Source organism: Microcebus murinus, chromosome 1 (genome assembly GCF_040939455.1).
Source record: "Microcebus murinus isolate Inina chromosome 1, M.murinus_Inina_mat1.0, whole genome shotgun sequence".
Lineage (NCBI taxonomy): Eukaryota > Metazoa > Chordata > Mammalia > Primates > Cheirogaleidae > Microcebus > Microcebus murinus.
Window position 1 is genome coordinate 107412014 of NC_134104.1, and position 19208 is coordinate 107431221.

Consider the following 19208-nt stretch of genomic DNA (forward strand, 5'->3'; position numbering starts at 1 on the left):
TCACTTGCCACCAAGAGTCCTAGCTGATTTAGAAAACAAAATGGGTCAAAGAATAATAGGTGGCAAGGCAGCCAGAACCTAGGCCAGCAGTTCTAGGCTTTCAGCAATCAGAGCATAGCCCCTTGATAGTGCAGCAATGTTGTCCTGGAGCAGAACCTAATACCTGGCTGAGGTGAGCCTGCAATTCGAAAAGTTGGCCCACCTTGCTGACCTTGCAAGAACTGCTGCTGTCCCCAAACCCTTCACATCTGACAGATCCTGCAAGCTACTCCTGCTTCCCTCCTCCTCCACCCCTCAGGCTCTCAGCACCAATTCTCAACACTGCTTTCAGAGAAAGATTTAGTTAATTCATTCACTCTAAGGTTTACATGACTCATATGTTCCTACTTGTTAAAATATCTACATTTCAAAAGGGCACAAAGTATCCCAATAATGAATAAATTTCTAGTGATAGAATTTTTTAAACACATGAGAGTAGTTACTTACATAAAATTCTAAGTTGCCTTAGTCGGTTGCAGTGTCTTTGAAACCTAATTTACTGTAGACAAATGAATTTGTTGATTTCTTGATGCCTATATAGCTCTATATAACACAATGACACAGTACTTTACTAATTATTATAGAATACATTTATTCACACCTAACAAATAAACTTTGTAATTTGAAACAGTTTCAAAGTCTCATGGTTTACCTTCCTCCTATGCAGAAAAGTGCCCTCAGAAACATCAAGGAAACATTACCGTCATTAATATTTATTAGACAATTATTATGTGTTTAGTATCCTAGCCATTGTTCTAAGCACTTTACATACATTATCTGATCTAATCCTCATTGGTACTCTCTGAAGTGGCTACATTATGAATCTCATATTGCAGCTGAGGACATTAAGGTGAAGAGAAGTTAAGCAACTTGTTCAAAGTGGCACAGTTACTAAGCTGAAGAAAAGGATGGAGCAAAAACTATTAGAAGCACTAGGGTAGAGCTTCCTCAAGGCTTCCTCCTAGGTCCCTAGAAGTCACAATCAGATATCTGATGAAAACATGAACTAAATTTTTATTATTTTAGAATCATAGAATTTAAGAGCCAATTGGAATGCCCAATGTGCCATTACAATGAGAGAAAAATGCAATCCAGCCAGAGTATCAGAAACAAAACTAAAACCCATGCCTGGTACTTCCCAGTCTGAAATCTTTATATGCCTTTATTTATTCACTCATTCTTCATTCATTCAGCATAAACATTCCATGACCATATAAAATGTTCTTTTACTATACATGGAAACTGTTGGGGTTCCCTAAATAAAAAATACAGGCATATCTCATTTTATCGTGCTTTGCTTTATTGCACTTCACAGAAATAGCTGTTTCTACAAATTGAAGGTCTGTGGCAACCCCGTATTGAGCAAGTCTATTGGCCCCATTTTTCCAACAGCATGTGCCCACTCCATGTCTCTGTGTCACATTTTGGTAATTCTTACCGTATTTCAAACTTTTTCATTATTATTATATCTGTTATGGTGATCTGTGATCAGTGATTTTTGACATTATTACTGTAATTGTTTTGGACAGCACAAGTTGTGCCCACGTAAGATGGCAAACAATCAATGAATGTTGTATGTGTTGTCACTGCTCCACTGGCAGGCTGTTCCCAGTCTCTCTCTCTCTCTCTCGGGCCTCCCTATTCCCTGAGACACAGTATTGAAATCAGGCCAAAAAATCACCCTGCAATGGCCTCCAAGAGTTCAAGTGTAAGAGAGTCACACATCTCTCACTTTAAATCAAAAGCTAGAGATGATCCAGCTTAGTGAGGAAGGCACGTCAAAAGCAGAGACAGGCCAAAACTTAGGCCTCTTGTGCCAAATGGTTAGCTAAGCTGTGCATGCAGAGGAAAAGTTCTGGAAGGAAATTAAAAGTGCTACTCCAGTGAACACATTAATGATAAGCCTTATTGCTGATATGGAGAAAGTTTAGTGGTCTGGATAGAAGATCAAACCAGCCACAACATTCCCTTAAGCCGAAGACTAATCCAGAGCAAGGCCTAATTCTTTTCAATTCTCTGAAGGCTGAGATAGGTGAGGAAGCTGAAGAAGAAAAGTTTGAAGGTAGCAGAAGTTATTTCATAAGGTTTAAAGAAAGATTGTCTCCAAACATAAAAGTTCAAGGTGAAGAAGCAAGTGCTGATGAAGAAACTGCAGCAAGTTATCCAGAAGATCTAGCTAAGATAACTAATGAAGGTGGCTACACTAAACAACAGATTTTCAATGTAGATGAAACAGCCTTCTATTTGAATATGATACCCTCTAGGGACTCTCTAGAATCCCTAGTTAGACAGAAGTCAATGCCTGGCTTCAGATCTTCAAAGGACAGGCTGACTCTCTTGTTAGGGGCTAATGAAGGTCATGACTTTAAGTTGAAGCCAATGCTCATTTACTATTCTGAAAATCCTTGGGTCTTTAAGAATTATGCTAAATTTATTCTGCCTGTGCTCTACAAAAGTGACAACCAGGCTGAATGAGAGCACATCTGTTTACAGCATGGTTTACTAAGTATTTTAAGCCCACTGTTGAGACCTCCTCAACAAAAGATTCCTTTCAAAATATTACTGCTCATTGACAATGCAGTTGGTCCCTCAAGAGCTCTGATGGAGATGCACAAGGAGATGAATGTTGTTTTCATGCTGCTCACACAAGATCCATTCTGTAGGATCAAGAAGTAATTTTGACCTTCAAGTCTTATTAAGTATTTTTAAAGTACATTTTATAATGCTATAGTTGCCATAGATGGTGATTTTTACGATGTATGTTGGCAAAGTACATTGAAAACCTTCTGGAAAGGACTCACCATTCTAAATGTGTCATTAAGAGCATTCATGATTCATGGGTTGGGGGAAGAGGTCAAAATATTAATATTTACAGGAGTTTAGAAGAAGTTGATTTCAAACCTCATTGGATGACTGTGAGGGGTTCAAGACTTCAGTGGAGGAGGTAACTGCAGAAGTGGTAGACATTTGCAAGAGAACTAGAATTAGAAGTGGAGCCTGGGGCGGGTGCGGTGGCTCATGCCTGTAATCCTAGCACTCTGGGAGGCCGAGGTGGGTGGATTGCTCGAGGTCAGGAGATAGAAACCAGCCTGAGCAAGAGTGAGACCCCATCTCTACTATAAATAGAAAGAAATTAATTGGCCAACTAATATATATAGAAAAATTAGCCGGGCATGGTGGTGCATGCCTGTAGTCCCAGCTCTCGGGAGGCTGAGGCGGAAGGATTGCTTGAGCCCAGGAGTTTGAGGTTACTGTGAGCTAGGCTGACGCCACGGCACTCACTCTAGCCTGGGCAACAAAGCGAGACTCAGTCTCAAAAAAAAAAAAAAGTGGAGCCTAAAGATGTGATTTAATTGCTGTAATCTCATGATACAACTTTCACAGATGAGGAATTGCTTTTTATGGATGAACAAAAGTAGTTTCTTGAGATGGAATCTACTCCTGGTAAAGGTGCTGTGAACATTGCTGAAATGACAACAAAGGATTTATAATATTCCATAAGCTCAGTTGATAAAGCAGTGGCAGGGTTTGAGAGGATTCACGCCAATATTTAAAAGAAGTTCTACTGTGGGTTAAATGCTATCAAATAACATCACATGTTATAGAGAAATCTTTCATGAAGGGATGAGTGTCAATGTGGCAAACATCATTGTTGTCTTTTTGGGGGGCATGGTCTTGCTCTGTGGCCCAGGCTAGAGTGCAGTGGTATCATCATAGCTCATTGCAACCTCAAACCCCTGGGTTTAAAGCAATCCTCTTGCCTCAGCCTCCTGAGTAGCTGGGACTACAGACATGTTCTACCACACCCAGCTAATTTTTAATTTTTTTGTAGAGACAGGGTCTCACCATGTTGCCCAGGATAGTCTATAACTCCTGGCTTTAAGTGTTCCTCCTGCCTTGGCCTCCCAAAGTATGAGGATTACAGGTGTGAGCCACCACACCTGGCCCATCATCTTATTTTAAGAAATTGCCACAGCTACCCCAACCTTCAGCAACTACCACCCTGATCAGTCAGCAGCCATCAACACTGAGGCCAGATCTTCCACCAGCAAAAAGATTATGACTCTCAAGACTCCGATGATTCTTACCATTTTTTAGCAATCGAGTATTTTTAATTAAGGTATATACATCACTTTTTTAGACATAATGCTATTGCACACTTAATAGACTACACTATAGTGTAAACGTAACTTTTATATGCCCTGGGAAGCCAAAAAATTGTGTTCCTTGCTTTATTGCAGTATTCACTTTATTGTGGTGGTCTGGAACTGAACCTGGAATGTCTCAGAGGTATGCCATGTAAGCATATAAACAGAATAAATAAATTAAGCTTTTTTCTCTCAAAGAAACAATAGAGTTGGGGGTAAGGAGTAAAATCATTACCATAAAGTGTGATAATGGCTAATCAGCAACTTAGAGAGGGAGGAGCCAAACTCTCCCTGGGGTCCCAGGAAGACTTCACGGGGAAGAAAAAGCAGGAGTTTTTACAGGAAGCCAAAGCAGGGAAGGGTGACACAGAAAGAGGAAACTACACAGGTAAGGACACAGGGGTGTGGGAAAGCAGGTAAAGAGTCTGAGGAACTGCAGGAGCCTGGAGGTGAGACTGGGAAGATGGACAGACTGGGTCATAAGGATTTCTTATGCCGGGCTGAGGAATAATTCTTTGGGTCATGGGTGTTCTTGGTCATCTTTGCAATTGGAAACTAATCAATATTTTAAAAGTCTGTGGAGAAGGGGTTAGAGCTGGACAGGAGAGCTAGGTGGGGTATTTTTGCTAATAGACTTCATTGTTTAGAGCAGTTTTAGGTTCATGTCAAAACTGAGAGGAGGGTAAAGAGATTTCCCATATACCCCCTTGCCCGCCACATTCATAGGCACCCATCCAGATTCATATCAGTATCTGGGTGGGTGATTTAAGCATGGAAGTGGCCATATCAGGTTTGCTTTGGGTCAGGGCAGGGGGCAGTGAGGAGTGCCTCTGAGGAGCTAGGAGGAAAATGGATGGAGTTGCAGGGAATCAGGTCCAGATGCCTGTTGTGTTAGAGGGTTGCTCATGAGCACTTGACCTGAGGCATGCTGTGGAGATGGTGACCAGGGGTGGATTTGAGAGACACCGAAGAAGGAAATTCACAGAGCTCAATTACTGAACATGCATGGGGAGTGAAGGAGAAAGAACAGGCACGCTTACCTTCCTGGCTTCTGAGCTGGTGGATGGTAAAGCCTCCCACATCTTTTCTATAATAAAACATGCAGATTATAAACAATTTAATAATACAGAAGTGGATGAAACAATAAGTGAAAGATCCCTTCTCCTCCTCCTCCTTTAGCCCCAGTGCTACTCCCTAAGGCGCAGAGCTGTTAACATTTTGGCATATTCCTCCAGATGTTTTTCTATGCCATACTGAACTCAATTTTCCAAACACAAAGAGCACTTCTGCTACAAAGACATCTTGCCAAATCTTTGAAGCTTCTATAGAGAATGTTTGCACTTGATCATGTGTATCACAATGTTGGGCAAAGTTTCAGAAAGGGGGACAGTTTCAGCAATGACACTCCTTCTGGGAATCACCCCTGGGAGTTCATTTTGGGCTGCATCATAGATTTGTCTCTGTACAGTGCAGTTAGTCATAGGAACAAAAACTGCTATACAATGCCCAAATGTAACATACCAGTAATTAAATGGATAAATCTTTATTACCAATTCTCATGTACAATATAGGTATGAATGTACAATATAGGTATTCATACCCCAAAGTTAAATATAAAACATCTTCTCTTTGGAATTCAGTGCACTGGAAATGCCAACAGGATTGTGTTTATATGTACTTCAGCTTTTAGTTGGAGAATTAGGTATGGCAAATTTACTCTCTCCTGTGATCTGTATAATATTACTCCTACAAATTAAAAATAAAACAAATGTTATCAGAATGTGAAGAGATGACTTTGACAATATAAGAAATTACAGTTGAATGGGCTCCTACACACACTATACATATACTCACAATACATTAAAGCAACTCAAATTTTCAGAGGAAAAAAGAGCTTTTTTTATGAAGCTAAAATAAATCATATTGCACACATAAATTGTGTCTATTTCCATAGGGAATTTACTGGTTGGAAGTTAATACTAAGGACTAAAATGGAATAAAATAGCCCCATTTAAGAACTCTAAATCTTTCTAAAGTTACATTTCAGAGAGAACCTACATCAAAAGATATATTAGATGGTAACTAAGCATACTAGGACATTGGTAAGAAATTGTCAAAAATTTAAGTCTTATGCTTAATATTTTTTAAATGCTTAATATTTTGATGTAAAAATAAAAACTATTTAATATATACCATAGTAAGCATTAGTTCTTGGTCCAATGGTTTTCTTAAAGCATCCTTAATATTTTAACTGTTTATGGTGAGACCTCTCTCTAGTTTAGAAAGTAATTATAATATGAATAAAAATTGTTATAATAAATAATAGCTAACACTTATTAAGCATTTATTATAGGCCAGGTATTATTTCAAGGTATTTATATTATTATTCCATTTTCATACTCAGAGCCCATTATTAGCACCCATTTTAAACATATGACCATTCTTGACTTCCAGAATTGAGCATTATAGATTCAAGGACTGCTTAACCAGGGTGTTGCTTGAGGGTGACAAAAGATTCAATAGTCTCTAAAACATTTGTGTGTAGAGGATTCTGAGAAGATGGCAAAGGAAGAGGCACCAGGAATTTGTCTCCCCAGCTAGACAACAATTTTACTGGAAGAATTTGTCAGACGTAACTATTTTGGAACTCTGGAGTCTACTGAAAATTTGCAACTTCGAGGGAAGGCTTAGACAATAAATTGTGGTTAATTTTGGTCAATTTCAGCACTTAGCACAGTAATAGCTACCCATTCCCCACCTGCAGCCCCATTGCAGGCAGGTATGCAGCTTGCACACAGCTTTGGCTGGGCAAAATGGACCCTGACCTCCAAGTGCTGGGGATCTGTGCTCTGCTTGCTGAGTATTCCTTCTGATTGCAGAGATACAGACAGACAGGTTGCTGTGCCTCCCCCAGTGCTGCAAGCCTTTCCCTGTCCAGCCAAAGTGACTTCCAGAGAATTTAAAGGGCTAGCAGCACTCCACCAATCCTTACTTTTTCTAGTTTTACCCCTTTGGGAGCTAGACATTAAAGGCTAGACATACAAGCAACTGCATATACATAGGAAATTAGAAAATTGCACATGCCCAGGGAAAGACACAGCCTCATAAAAGACCTGTGAAGACCTTAATTTTATACCGCAGGCTAATCCTTGGTACAGAAACAGCCTGCAATAATAAAAGAAATAAAATCAATAAAAAGACAGCAAACACTGGGGAAGGGAGAGAATCTGACTTTTAAAGTTGCCACATTTTTAGATTCAAATATTTAGTTTTCAACAACAAAAAAATCAGAGGACATAAAAAGAAATAGGAAAGTATAGCCCATTCAGAGGAAAAAAATTAATGAACAGAAACTGCCCTCACAAAAGATCTAATGGCAGATCTAGACAGAGACTTTAAAATAACCATCTTAAAGATGCTCAAATAACAAATAAAGGTGAGGAGAAAGTCAAGAAAACAATGTATGAACAAAATGGAAATGTAATAAAAAATAGAAAACCTAAAAAGAAACCAAAAAGAAATTCTGGAGCTGAAACATAAAATAACTGAAATGGAAAATGTACTAGAGGGATTTAAAGGCAGATCTGAGTAGGATGAAGAAAGAGTCTGTGAACCTGAACATAGGACAATGGAAATGATCAAGTGTGAGAAGTGGAAAGAAAAAGATTGAGGAAACGTGAACAGAACCTAAGGGACCTGTTGGATAACATCAACATACACACTGTGGGAGTCTCATAAGGAAAAGGAAAAGAGAAATGGGAAGAGACAATATTTGAAGAAATAATGGCTTAAAACTTCCCAAATTTAATGAAAACAGGAATATAAACATGTTTATAAAATATAAAGGAGCTCAAAAACTCCAAGTTAAATAAACTCAAAGAAACCCACACCAAGACACATTATAATCAAATATTTGAAAGACAAAGAGAGAATCTTGAAAGCAGAAAGAGAGAAATGGCTCATCACATACAAGGAATCTTTGATAAGATTATCAGCAGATTTCTCATCAAAAACTTTGGAGGCCAGAAGGCAAGGGGCCAGTATGTTCAAAGTTCTAAAACAAAACAAAAAACCCTATCAACCAAGAATCCTCTATCTGGCAAAACTGTCTTTCAAAGTGAGGGAGAAAGTAAGACATTTCCAGATAAATAAAAGCTAAGAGAGCTTGTTCTTACTAGACCGTCCCCGAAAGAGATACTCAAGGAAGTTGAACAGGGTGAAATAAAAGCACACTAGACAGTAATACCATATAAAGAATTAGAGATTTCAATAAAGATAAATACACAGACAATTACAAAAGCTGGTATTATTGTAACAATAATTTTAACACCACACGTTGTTTTCTACGTGATTTAAGAGACTAAATGCATTTTAAAAAGCAATTATTAGTCTAAAAGCTGGTCTTCTGTAACTTTGGTTTATAACTTCACATTCTTTTTTTGACATAACTTCAGAAACTAATATATTTAAAATAATTACTTGTTTATATTTTGGGGCACACAATGTATAAAGATGTAATTTTGTGACATCAATAACCAAAAGGGGTACGGACAAGGCCATAAAGTAGAGCTTTTGTATATTATTGAAGAGACACTGATATAATTTCAAATCAGAGTGTTACAACTATATTATGTTAAATATAATGGTAATCACAAATAAAATAGCTATAGAATATACACAAAAGTAAATGAGAAATGTACTTAAACATTTCACTATAAAAAAGAACTAAAAACAAAAGAAGACAATAATGCAGAAAATGAGGGACAAAAACCCTATAAGAAATATTGAAAACAAGTAGCAAAATGGCAGAACTAAGTTCTTCCTTATCAGTAATTACTTTAAATGTAAACAGATTAAACTCTCCAATCAAAAGACAGAGATTGGCAGAATGGACAAAAACAACTATATGCTGTTTACTTTATTTAGATCCAAGTAGATTAAAAAAGATACAAATAGATTGAAAGTGAAAGGATGGAAAAATATATTTCATACAAATAGTAACCAAAAGAGAGCAGAGATGGCTATACTAATATCAAACAAAATAGACTTCAAATCAAAGAAAATTACAAGGGACAAAGAAGGACATTACATATTAATAAAAGGTTCACTAAAGCAAGAAGATATAACAATTATAAACATCTGCACACCTAATAACAGACTGTCAAAATATATAAAGCAAAAATGGACATAAGTGAAGGAAGGAATACACAGTTCTACAATAATAGTTGGAGATTTCAATATCCCACTCTCAATAATGGATAGAACAATGGGCAGAAATAAGTAAGGAAATAGAGGACACAATATACCAACTAGATGTAACAGAAATGTTCAGAACACTCTATCCCCAGATGATAGCATACACATTCTTCTCAAGTACCCATGGACATTTTCCATATGTGAGGCCATGAATTAAGTCTCAATAGATTTAAAGAGATAGACATCCTAAAAAGTATTGTCTTTGATCACAAGGGATAAAAGTTTGAAATATATAACAAAAGTAAAACTAGAAAATTCACAGATTTGTTGACATTAAACAATACACTTTTGGCTGGGTGCAGTGGCTCACGCCTATAATTGTAGCACTCAGGGAAGCTGAGGTGGGAGTATTGCTTGAAGCCAGGAGTTTGAGACCATCCTGAGCAAGAGTGAAACTCTATCTTTACAAAAAAAGCAAAAAACAAAAACAAAAACAAAAAGCCGGGCGCCGTGCCTCACGCCTGTAATCCTAGCACCCTGGGAGGCTGAGGCGGGTGGATTGCTCAAGGTCAGGAGTTCGAAACCAGCCTGAGCAAGAGCAAGACCCCATCTCTACTATAAATAGAAAGAAATTAATTGGCCAACTAATATATATATATATATATAAAATTAGCTGGGCATGGTGGCGCATGCCTATAGTCCCAGCTACTTGGGAGGCTGAGGCAGAAGGATTGCTTGAGCCCAGGAGTTTGAGGTTGCTGTAAGCTAGGCTGACGCCACGGCACTCACTCTAGCCTGGTCAACAAGCGAGACTCTGTCTCAAAAAAAAAAAAAAAAAAAAAAAAAGCAAAAAAACAGAAAAACAGAAAAACTTAGCCAGGCATGGCAGCACGCACCTGTAGTCCCAGCTACTCAGGAGGCTGAGGCAGAAGAATCACTTAAACCTAGGAGTTTGAGGTTGCAGTGAGCTGTGATGATGCCACTGAACTCTAGCTGGGATGATAGAGTGAGATTCTGTCTAAAAAAATATGCTTTTAAGAAACCAATGGATCAAAGATGAAATCACAGTGGAAATTAGAAAATACTTAGAGACAAATGAAAATAAAAACACAATATATCAAAACTTTTGGGACACATTGAAAAGAGAGAAGTTTATAGCTATATATTAGTCCCTCTTTATCCATGGGGAAAACCTGAAACCTCAGATAGTACTGAACCTATATAGTATGTTTTTTCATATATATATATATATATATATATATATACACACACACATGCACCTATGATAAAGTTTAATTTATAAAATAGGCATAGTAAGAGATTAACAACAATAATAATAAAATAGAATGACTACAACAACATATTCCAATAAAAGTTGTGTGAATGTGGTCTCTTTCACTCTCAAACTTTCTTATTGTACTGTGGTCACCTATTTTGAGACCAAAGTTGACATTGGGTAAGTGAAACCATGGAAAGCAAAACCACAGATAAGGGGGGCCTACTGTAAATGCTTACATCAAAAACCAAGAAAGATCTCCAATCAACAAAATTATTTTACAAGTTAAAGAAATAGAAAAATAAGAAAAAACTAAACCCAAAGCTAGCAGAAGGAAAGAAATAATAAAGATTAGAGCAGAGATAAAATAGGAATAGAAAATCAATGGAGAAAATCAATGAAACCAAATATTGGTTCTTTGAAACAATCAACAAAACAGACAAACATTTAGCTAGATGAACTAAGAAAAAAAGAGACTTAAATTACTAAAATCAGAAATGAAAGTGGGAACATTACAACTGATTCCACCAAATAAAAAGGATTGTAAAAGTACTATGAACAACTGTATGCCAACAAAGTGGCATACATAACCTAGATGAAATAGACATAAGGTTATGGCATACATAACCTAGATGAAATAGAAAAGTTTTTAGAAACAAAAAACCTGCCAAGACTAAATCATGAAGAAATAGAAAATCTGAATAGACATAACCAGTAAGGAGAATGAATCAGGAATCAAAAATCTCCCAACAAAGAAAAGCCCTGGACCTGATGGCATCACTGCTGAATTCTACCAAACATTTTAAGAAGAACTAATATCAATTCTTGTCAAATTTTTCCAAAAAATTGAAGAGGAGGGAACACTTCTTAACTCATTCTATGAAGCCAGCATTACCCTGTTACCCAAGCCAGACAAAGACACTACAAGAAAACAACAGACCAATATCTCTTATGAACACTGATGCAAAAATTCTTTTTCTTTCTTTCTTTCTTTGTTTGTTTCTTCTTTCTTTCTTTCTTTGTTTCTTTGTTTCTTTCTTTCTTTCTTTCTTTCTTTCTTTTTTTTTTTTTTTTAGACAGAGTCTCACTCTGTTGTCCGGGTTAGAGTGCCATGGCATCAACCTAGCTCACAGCAACCTCAAACTCCTGGGCTCAAGCAATCCTTTTGCCTCAGCCTCCCAGGTAGCTGAGACTATAGGCATGCACCACCATGCCCGGCATATATATATTTTATATATGTGTGTGTGTGTGTGTGTGTGTATACACATATACTTTTTTTTCAGACGTCCAGCTAATTTCTTCCTATTTTTTTAGTAGAGACAGTGTCTCACTCTTGCTCAATCTGGTCTTGAACTCCTGAGCTCAAATGATCCTCCTGCCTCAACCTCCCAGAGTGCTAGGATTACAGGTGTGAGCCACCACGCCCGGCTAAAAATTCTTAACAAAATGTTAATAGTAGCAAACCAAATTCAGCAGCATATTGAAAGGATTATGCACCATGACCAAATTAGACTTACTACCATTACACAAGATGTTTCAACATATGAAAATTGACCAATGCAATATAACACCTTAACAGAATCAAAGAAGAAAACCACATGATCATCTCAATTGATGCAGAAAAAGCATTTGACAAGACTGAACACCTTTTCATGATTAGAAAAAAAAACCTTAAACTAGGAAGAGAAGGAAACCACCCCAACATAATAAAAACCATATGAAAAACCCACAACAAACATTATACTCAATGTTGAGAGACTGAAGGTTTTTCTTCTAAGATCAGGAACAAGGCAGGATGCCTGCTTTTGTCACTTCTATTTAACACAGTACTGGAAGTTCTACACAGAGCAATTAGGCAAGAAGAAGAAATAAAAGCTATCTAAATTGGAAAGGAAAAAGAAAAAGAAGAAAAAGCACATGCATGGAAGTTCTGTCCTAATTAAATACTTGATAGTGCTTCCTTAGTTGAGAATAAATTGCGCAGGTTGGTTACTGTATAGAGTAGAACTTAAGCACATGGTTCTCCCCCTAATATACATAGAGTCCAAACTCAGAAACATTACCTTTGCACATCTTGGACTAGTAGCTGCCAGGATAGGGTGTCCAATGTGGCAGTTAATATTTATTGAGAGTCCATGCTATATTAGGATATGTTTGTGTGATGCTCTGGAGATACAGTGAGGAAAAGGAAAAAGTTCCCTGTCCTCATGGAGCCTATATTCTTGTGGAAGAAGCAGGAAATAATCAGGTTGACCAGATAAATCATATAATACAATTTTAGGGGCAAGAAAATAAAGCAGTGCAATGGGATACAGAGTAGCTAGTCAGGTGCTGCAGAATTAAGGTGGTCCAGGAAGGACCCTCTGAGAGAGTAACATTTGAGCTGAGATATGCATGAAGGGAAGGGACCAGCCAGGTGAAGCTCTGGGGGACGATTGTTCCCAGCAGAGGGAAGGGCTAGGACAAGCTCCCTGAGGCTGAAACAAGTATCAAGTGTCTCAGGAACAGAAAACAGGTGCATCTGCTAAGCCCAGGGAGAGAATGATATGAGAATAGTTCACAGGATAGATGGGCTGGACCACAAAGGGTCTTCTACCCTAGAGTAGAGTCTAGATTGTATTATAAGTGCAATGGGAAGCCACTGGAATAGATCCAGCAAAAATGTGGTGGGATCTGACTTACACTTATACAGGATCACTGTGTCCACCATGTGGAGAATGAATTGCATGGAAAAGAAAAGTTAAGAGGCAATTGCAAGAGCCCAGACTAGAAAGGATGGTGGTTAGGACCAGAGTGATAGCTGGGAAGATACTAACAAGTGGTTAGGATCAGGATGTATTTTGGAGGTGGAGCCATTAAAACATGTAAAGTAGGGGGTGGTAGCAAAAATTAAGAATGGCTATTTGGGCTTTGTCCTGTGCTGAAGGGGAACAGCAGTGCCATTAACTGAGATGGAAAAGGATCAGGGTTGGGGAGGGGTTTGGGTCTTGAGAAATGATTCATCCAATCACTGTAATTTCAAGGGTCAGGGGGAAACTCATCCAGAATGGTTTTATTCTTTTAACTCCTTGTTCCCTGTTCTCACCCTCAGCCCCCATAATACAAAAACCCAGAAAACTCAAATAACTGGATTTTTAAACCCTTCTATTTCTATGAAAAAGAAATACATGACAAATAAACCAGAATGGATTATTTGTATATTATTTGTATTGTCGGTACAATTTCAGCTTAGTCCTCCTTCTGTACCCACTGCTCTGCAAGGTGATGATCCTAAGACACTGCAGAGTATACCAGTGTCTTCTGAATCATCACAAAAAGATGAACTTATATATGGCATAAAGTTAGCATTGAGTAGAAATTGCCTTATACACGTTACACCCTTGGCAGGATCCCAGAATGCACTAAATTGCTTCATGGATATTATTTAATCTAATAATTTTCAAACAAGTTACTCCCCCCAAGAATTTCAGATGTGTGGGGGCTTTAAAAATGCTTCTGCTCTCCCTAAAGATACTAAAATAATCCCTTGGGGTTTATTTTATCCCTGGCTGCTTCCCCTAACCTATTGAAAATCACTGAATCATGTCAAATATATTCATTTGAAGTAGCAAAAAATGAAAGCCAAAGTTACTTGAATTTGGTCACTGAGTAAGTTACTTTTGGGAACTACCTTTATTGAACCCAAGTATCTATGACTATGTTGCTTCTTCCAAAACACACTGAATATTTACATTAGAATAATTTTTGAAAGAAGCATTTTCTTGAATTATAATTCTTTTGTAAGCAATGATCCCTGGATGTAATAGTATATAACTCTATTAAACAAAATATTGAATTAACTAGAATATCCTGTTTTTCTATTCTAAGAAAGAGGTCAATTCATGTTTAAAGAGGTTATTCATGTTTAATTCATTTGCATGAGAAAATATTGGGAGAGCTATATGCTAAATGGTGGCATTTCAAGATATTTTAATTGTTTTCCTTTTTAAGGTATAATTTATATACAGTAAAATTCTCCTTTTGTAGGTGTACAGTTCTAGACATTTTGACAAATGTTTTCAGGCATGAAGCTTACCACAGTCGTCACTGAATAAAATTCCCTCATACCTCTTAGTAGTCAAACCTCCAACCCTTGATGACCTTTGATTTAATTGTTGTCCTAATAGTTTTGCCTTTCTCAGACATCATATAAATGAAATCACTTATGGCCTTCTGAGTCTGGCATCCTTCACTTGGCAAAAACCATTTGACATTTATCCATTTTGGTGCATGCGTTAGTAATCTGTTCCTTTTCTCTCCTGAGTAGTGTACCATTGCATTGACGTGCCACAGTTTGTTAATCCCTTCACCAGTTGGTGGGCATTTGGGTTGTTTCCACTGGGGGGCAATTATGAGTGGAACCACTATAAACATTTGTGTACAGATTTTTATGTGGACACATGCTTTCATTTTTCTTTGGTAAATATCTGGAGTAGGATCACTGGGTCATACTGTGTATCTAACTTTTAAAGAAATTGTTAAACTGTATCCTAAAGTGGCTGTGCCACTTTGCATTCTCACCAACATTCTTAAGAGTTTCAGTTACTCTGCTTTCTCACAAGGATTTGGTGTTGTATGTTGTTTTTTGTTTGTTTGCTTTTAAAATTTTAGTCATTTTAATAAGCAGGTTGTGGTATCCCATTGTGGTTTTATTTTGACTAATGATATTGTGCATCTTTTCATGGGCTTATTTGCCACTCATGTCTCTTCTTTGAAGAAGAGTCTGTTCAAATATTTTGCCCATTTTTTGTTGGGTATTTATTTTTTTATTGTTGAGTTTAGGGAGTTCTTTGTATATTCTGTAGATAAGTCCTTTATCAAATATGTATTTTTAACATATTTTTGCCCAGTCTGTGGATTGGCTTGTCTTTTTTTTTTTTTTTAACAGTGTTTCACAGAGCAGAAATGTTTAATCAATCTTTATTTATTTATTTATTTTTAAAAACTGTTTTGTAGAGACAGGTCATACTATGTTGCTCAGGCTGGTCTCAAACTCCTGCTCTCAAGCAATCCTCCCGCCTGGGCCTCCCAAAGTTCTAGAATTATAGGCATGAGCCACCACGTTTGGCCTAATTTATCTATTTGTTTTTAATTTTATGGTTCATACTCTTTTTGTCTAAGAAATCTTCACTTAACCCACGGTCACAAAGATTTTTCTCCTATGTTTGTTTCCTCCTAGAAGTTTTTTACTTTAGACTTTACACATAAATCTATTTTTGTGTATGGTATCTTGGTTAAAATAAACTTTTTCATAATGATAAAATATTTGTGTAATTAATATGAAAAAGTCATTGGCTAGCCAGTTTTCATTCCAATAGAAATAAAAGCGCAGAGTTCTTCTCCATAAGGATACCAGGTTGTTGAATTTACATCTATTCTCAGTAGTGCCTGTGGCTCAGTGCCCAGACATTTTACATCCTTTAAAGACACATTGTCGTGTCTGACCTGGCTTGCAGTGATTTTCTGCACATGGCAAGTCAAAGAGTTTTGGCTCCCAATTATGTAATTCCATGGGCAGTCTCCAGCCCAGCTTAGGGATTCCAGGGCTCACCCCCTCCTTACCCACGTGTGGCCGCTTATCTTGGAGAGATACTTTATAGATAAGACACTCATACCCTAGGTTTCTTTGGCTATAATCTGCCCTTATAATTTTTTCAAATAAGGACTATGCACATAAAATATACACAGAGAAGTCAGAAAATTAATAAAGATCTTATATTTATTTCAATCTGAAATTCCTGAAAAGGGCCTCTTAACTTAGAAGTTTTGCCTTGCTAATGCTTAATAAAATTATCTTGGTCACTAGGTTTAAAATATTTAGTTTTAACATTTCACTGCCCTAGTGACTAGCCTGTATTTTACCACCAAAAGGAACAGTACTGTTTCTCTAGGTAAATATATATGTACATTGTTAAGGATTTTCATTTTCTCAGAGATGGACAAAATATTTATTCTTGCTAATTAAATGAAAGAGAAAGAAAGGGGGGGGAGAGAGAACCTCTAGAATAGTTATGGTAGAAAAGATATTTGAAAGATTAATTCATGTGTGTTCTCCCTTCTCTGTAAGTCTGATCCCTTTACATCTACCTTGGGAGTTGGGGGACACAAAGAGTCAGATCCGAGCAGGGCATGCATTGCTTCCTATAGATCTGCTAAAGGACACTGTAGTCTGGGAAGGCAAAGAGGAGGAAGAGACCCAGCTGTCTGGGGAGAGTGTATTGGGAGACTGAGTTGGAACTAGGTTCTGGAGGGAAGTCAAGTCCCACATGCTATGCCCAATTGTACCCAGTCCTTCTCGTGGCCAGCTAGTGAGGCCTACAACCATTGACAGCAGCCATTGACTCACAGCAGGGCTGCCTACCTCTGCTCCAGGACTTAGTTCAGCCTTCCCTACCCCCTTCAGTTCTTCTCCATGAAGTCAACCTCAGGAAGCTCAGCAGCCTGAACTTCCTGAGGTTCACAGCACTCCTGTGGTTCCTCCAGGATAGGAGGGTGGGGCCCTAGACACCTGGGGACAGCATGAAAGTGCAGTACTCATCCCTGATGAAGGAAGGACCAGACAAGACCACCTTGACCGAAAGCTCCCGCTAAGCTAGGGCACTGTTGGCCACAGAGGCCCCGGGAATGGGGACAGTTGATGCTAACACACGTATGTTGTGAACCACACATGGGGTCTGCAGAGCGAACATCTGTCCTTCACTCAGGTGGCCTTCACAGCCAGTTTCACCCAGAACACTGGACCAAGAACCAGACAGTGGGGAGAGCTGAAAATCAGTGCTTTCTGGAGCTTTCTTTAGAAAGCAAACAAACAGGTAAAAGACTAAGAAAACTTTTAAAACAGAGAACTATGCTTTACTGCTGAGAAGGAGAATGGTAGAAAAATTGAGCAATTTGGGCATTATAGTGCAATTCAAGTCCTTATTGGTGGGAAAAAACTTGCTTCCTTCTCACTTTCTGCAGACTGGCTTCCAATGCTTTGACTGTGTCTCTCAATACAATGTCTACCTTTTCGGGAGACATAATCCGATTGATCCAGATGTTTACTCCAAATCTAAATAGGGCAGAGAGGGTGGGTTACATAGTTCAAACGTGGCTGCCACAGAGCTTATATTATATCTGTGGATATTAATAGAATTTCTCGAAGAAAGTGCTAAGGGCTGGGCAGACACCCGAAGGTGTATATTACACTGTAGTAGCACTTGCAATAGTCATTTCACACTGTTATCTTTTTGTCTGGTTAACTGTCTTTTCACATGAGAGCCTGACAACCCAGATTTCTCCAGGCAATTACATCTTAAAAATCTGAATGCATCTTGTTGCTTTGGTCCCATCTTTATAAACTATTAAGACAACCTTGAATCTCAATTTGATCATCTACTATTTTTAGCTGTCTCTGCTCATAGTGCTCTCAAAAAGGTTTGATATGAAGCTAAAATTTTGAATGACATATAGTCTATGCTTTTATCCAAGTTGCTGATAAAAATATATGGATGAATTAGTCTGAAGATCTCTCTAGTTAGCATTATTCCATAAGTCAACACTCCTTGTTTCTGGAGATTTGACAAAATATATATCTACCTAATTGTACTATTATCCAGTTCTTCACTACAAGAATATTTTAGGAAATTTTGTGATCTGACTAAGGATTAAGCTATTATATTAGCTGGGATATCTTAACAGAGAAGGGATAGGAAATCCAATAATTGCACCAGTGTGTCTGAAAAGAAAAGAAGTTAGAATAGAGCTGATACATAGCAAACTCCCCTATGCATTACATTTTTGTTAATATTGCTACCATTATTTTGCTGTAAGTCAACGAGGAAATTGTCAGTATTTTAAGTGTCACACATAAAGGAAGACATTTATACAACAATAATAGTTGGTAATGACAGAATCAAACTACCCCAAAGTTTACCCCCTAAGCATGTCTATCCCAGGTTATAGCAATAAGAAAAATTATTATCTATTTCTCTTTACTAGAAATCTAGTTTTTCTATTATTGTTAAAAACAGTGTCTCAAACTATGCCTTCTTTCTTCACCTCTTTAGGTTAAGTAGCTCTTCCCTCTTTCTTGTAATAGCTCAGACATTCTGCTGGGCTAAGGTCTGAAGGTCAACATAGCCTTGGTGTGAGATATTAACAAGAAATGCAAACAAATCTGAAGGTGTCACACAATATCTTATGCCGCAGATCTCATAGGCAGCAACTTTCCTCCACTGCTTGCTCCCTCCCTGCAACTTCCCTATCAGAAGCCCAGCTCTTCCCCTTACTCTAAATGTCCCCACAACTGTCATCAGCTCTAAAAATCCCTGCACCAAATTCTCCTTCCCAGTCCAAATTCAAATCCACTGTGGGTTCATCTGTATTCCAAGGGAACTTTGTTTTCTTTTTCTTCCCTTCCCTCAATCCTTTTAATCCTCTAGTTCAAGCAATTAGCTCTACAAATATTAGCTGCAATCAAGGTCTAGCACATGTGGTAATTTTCCCTCTAATAAATCAATCAATTCTTT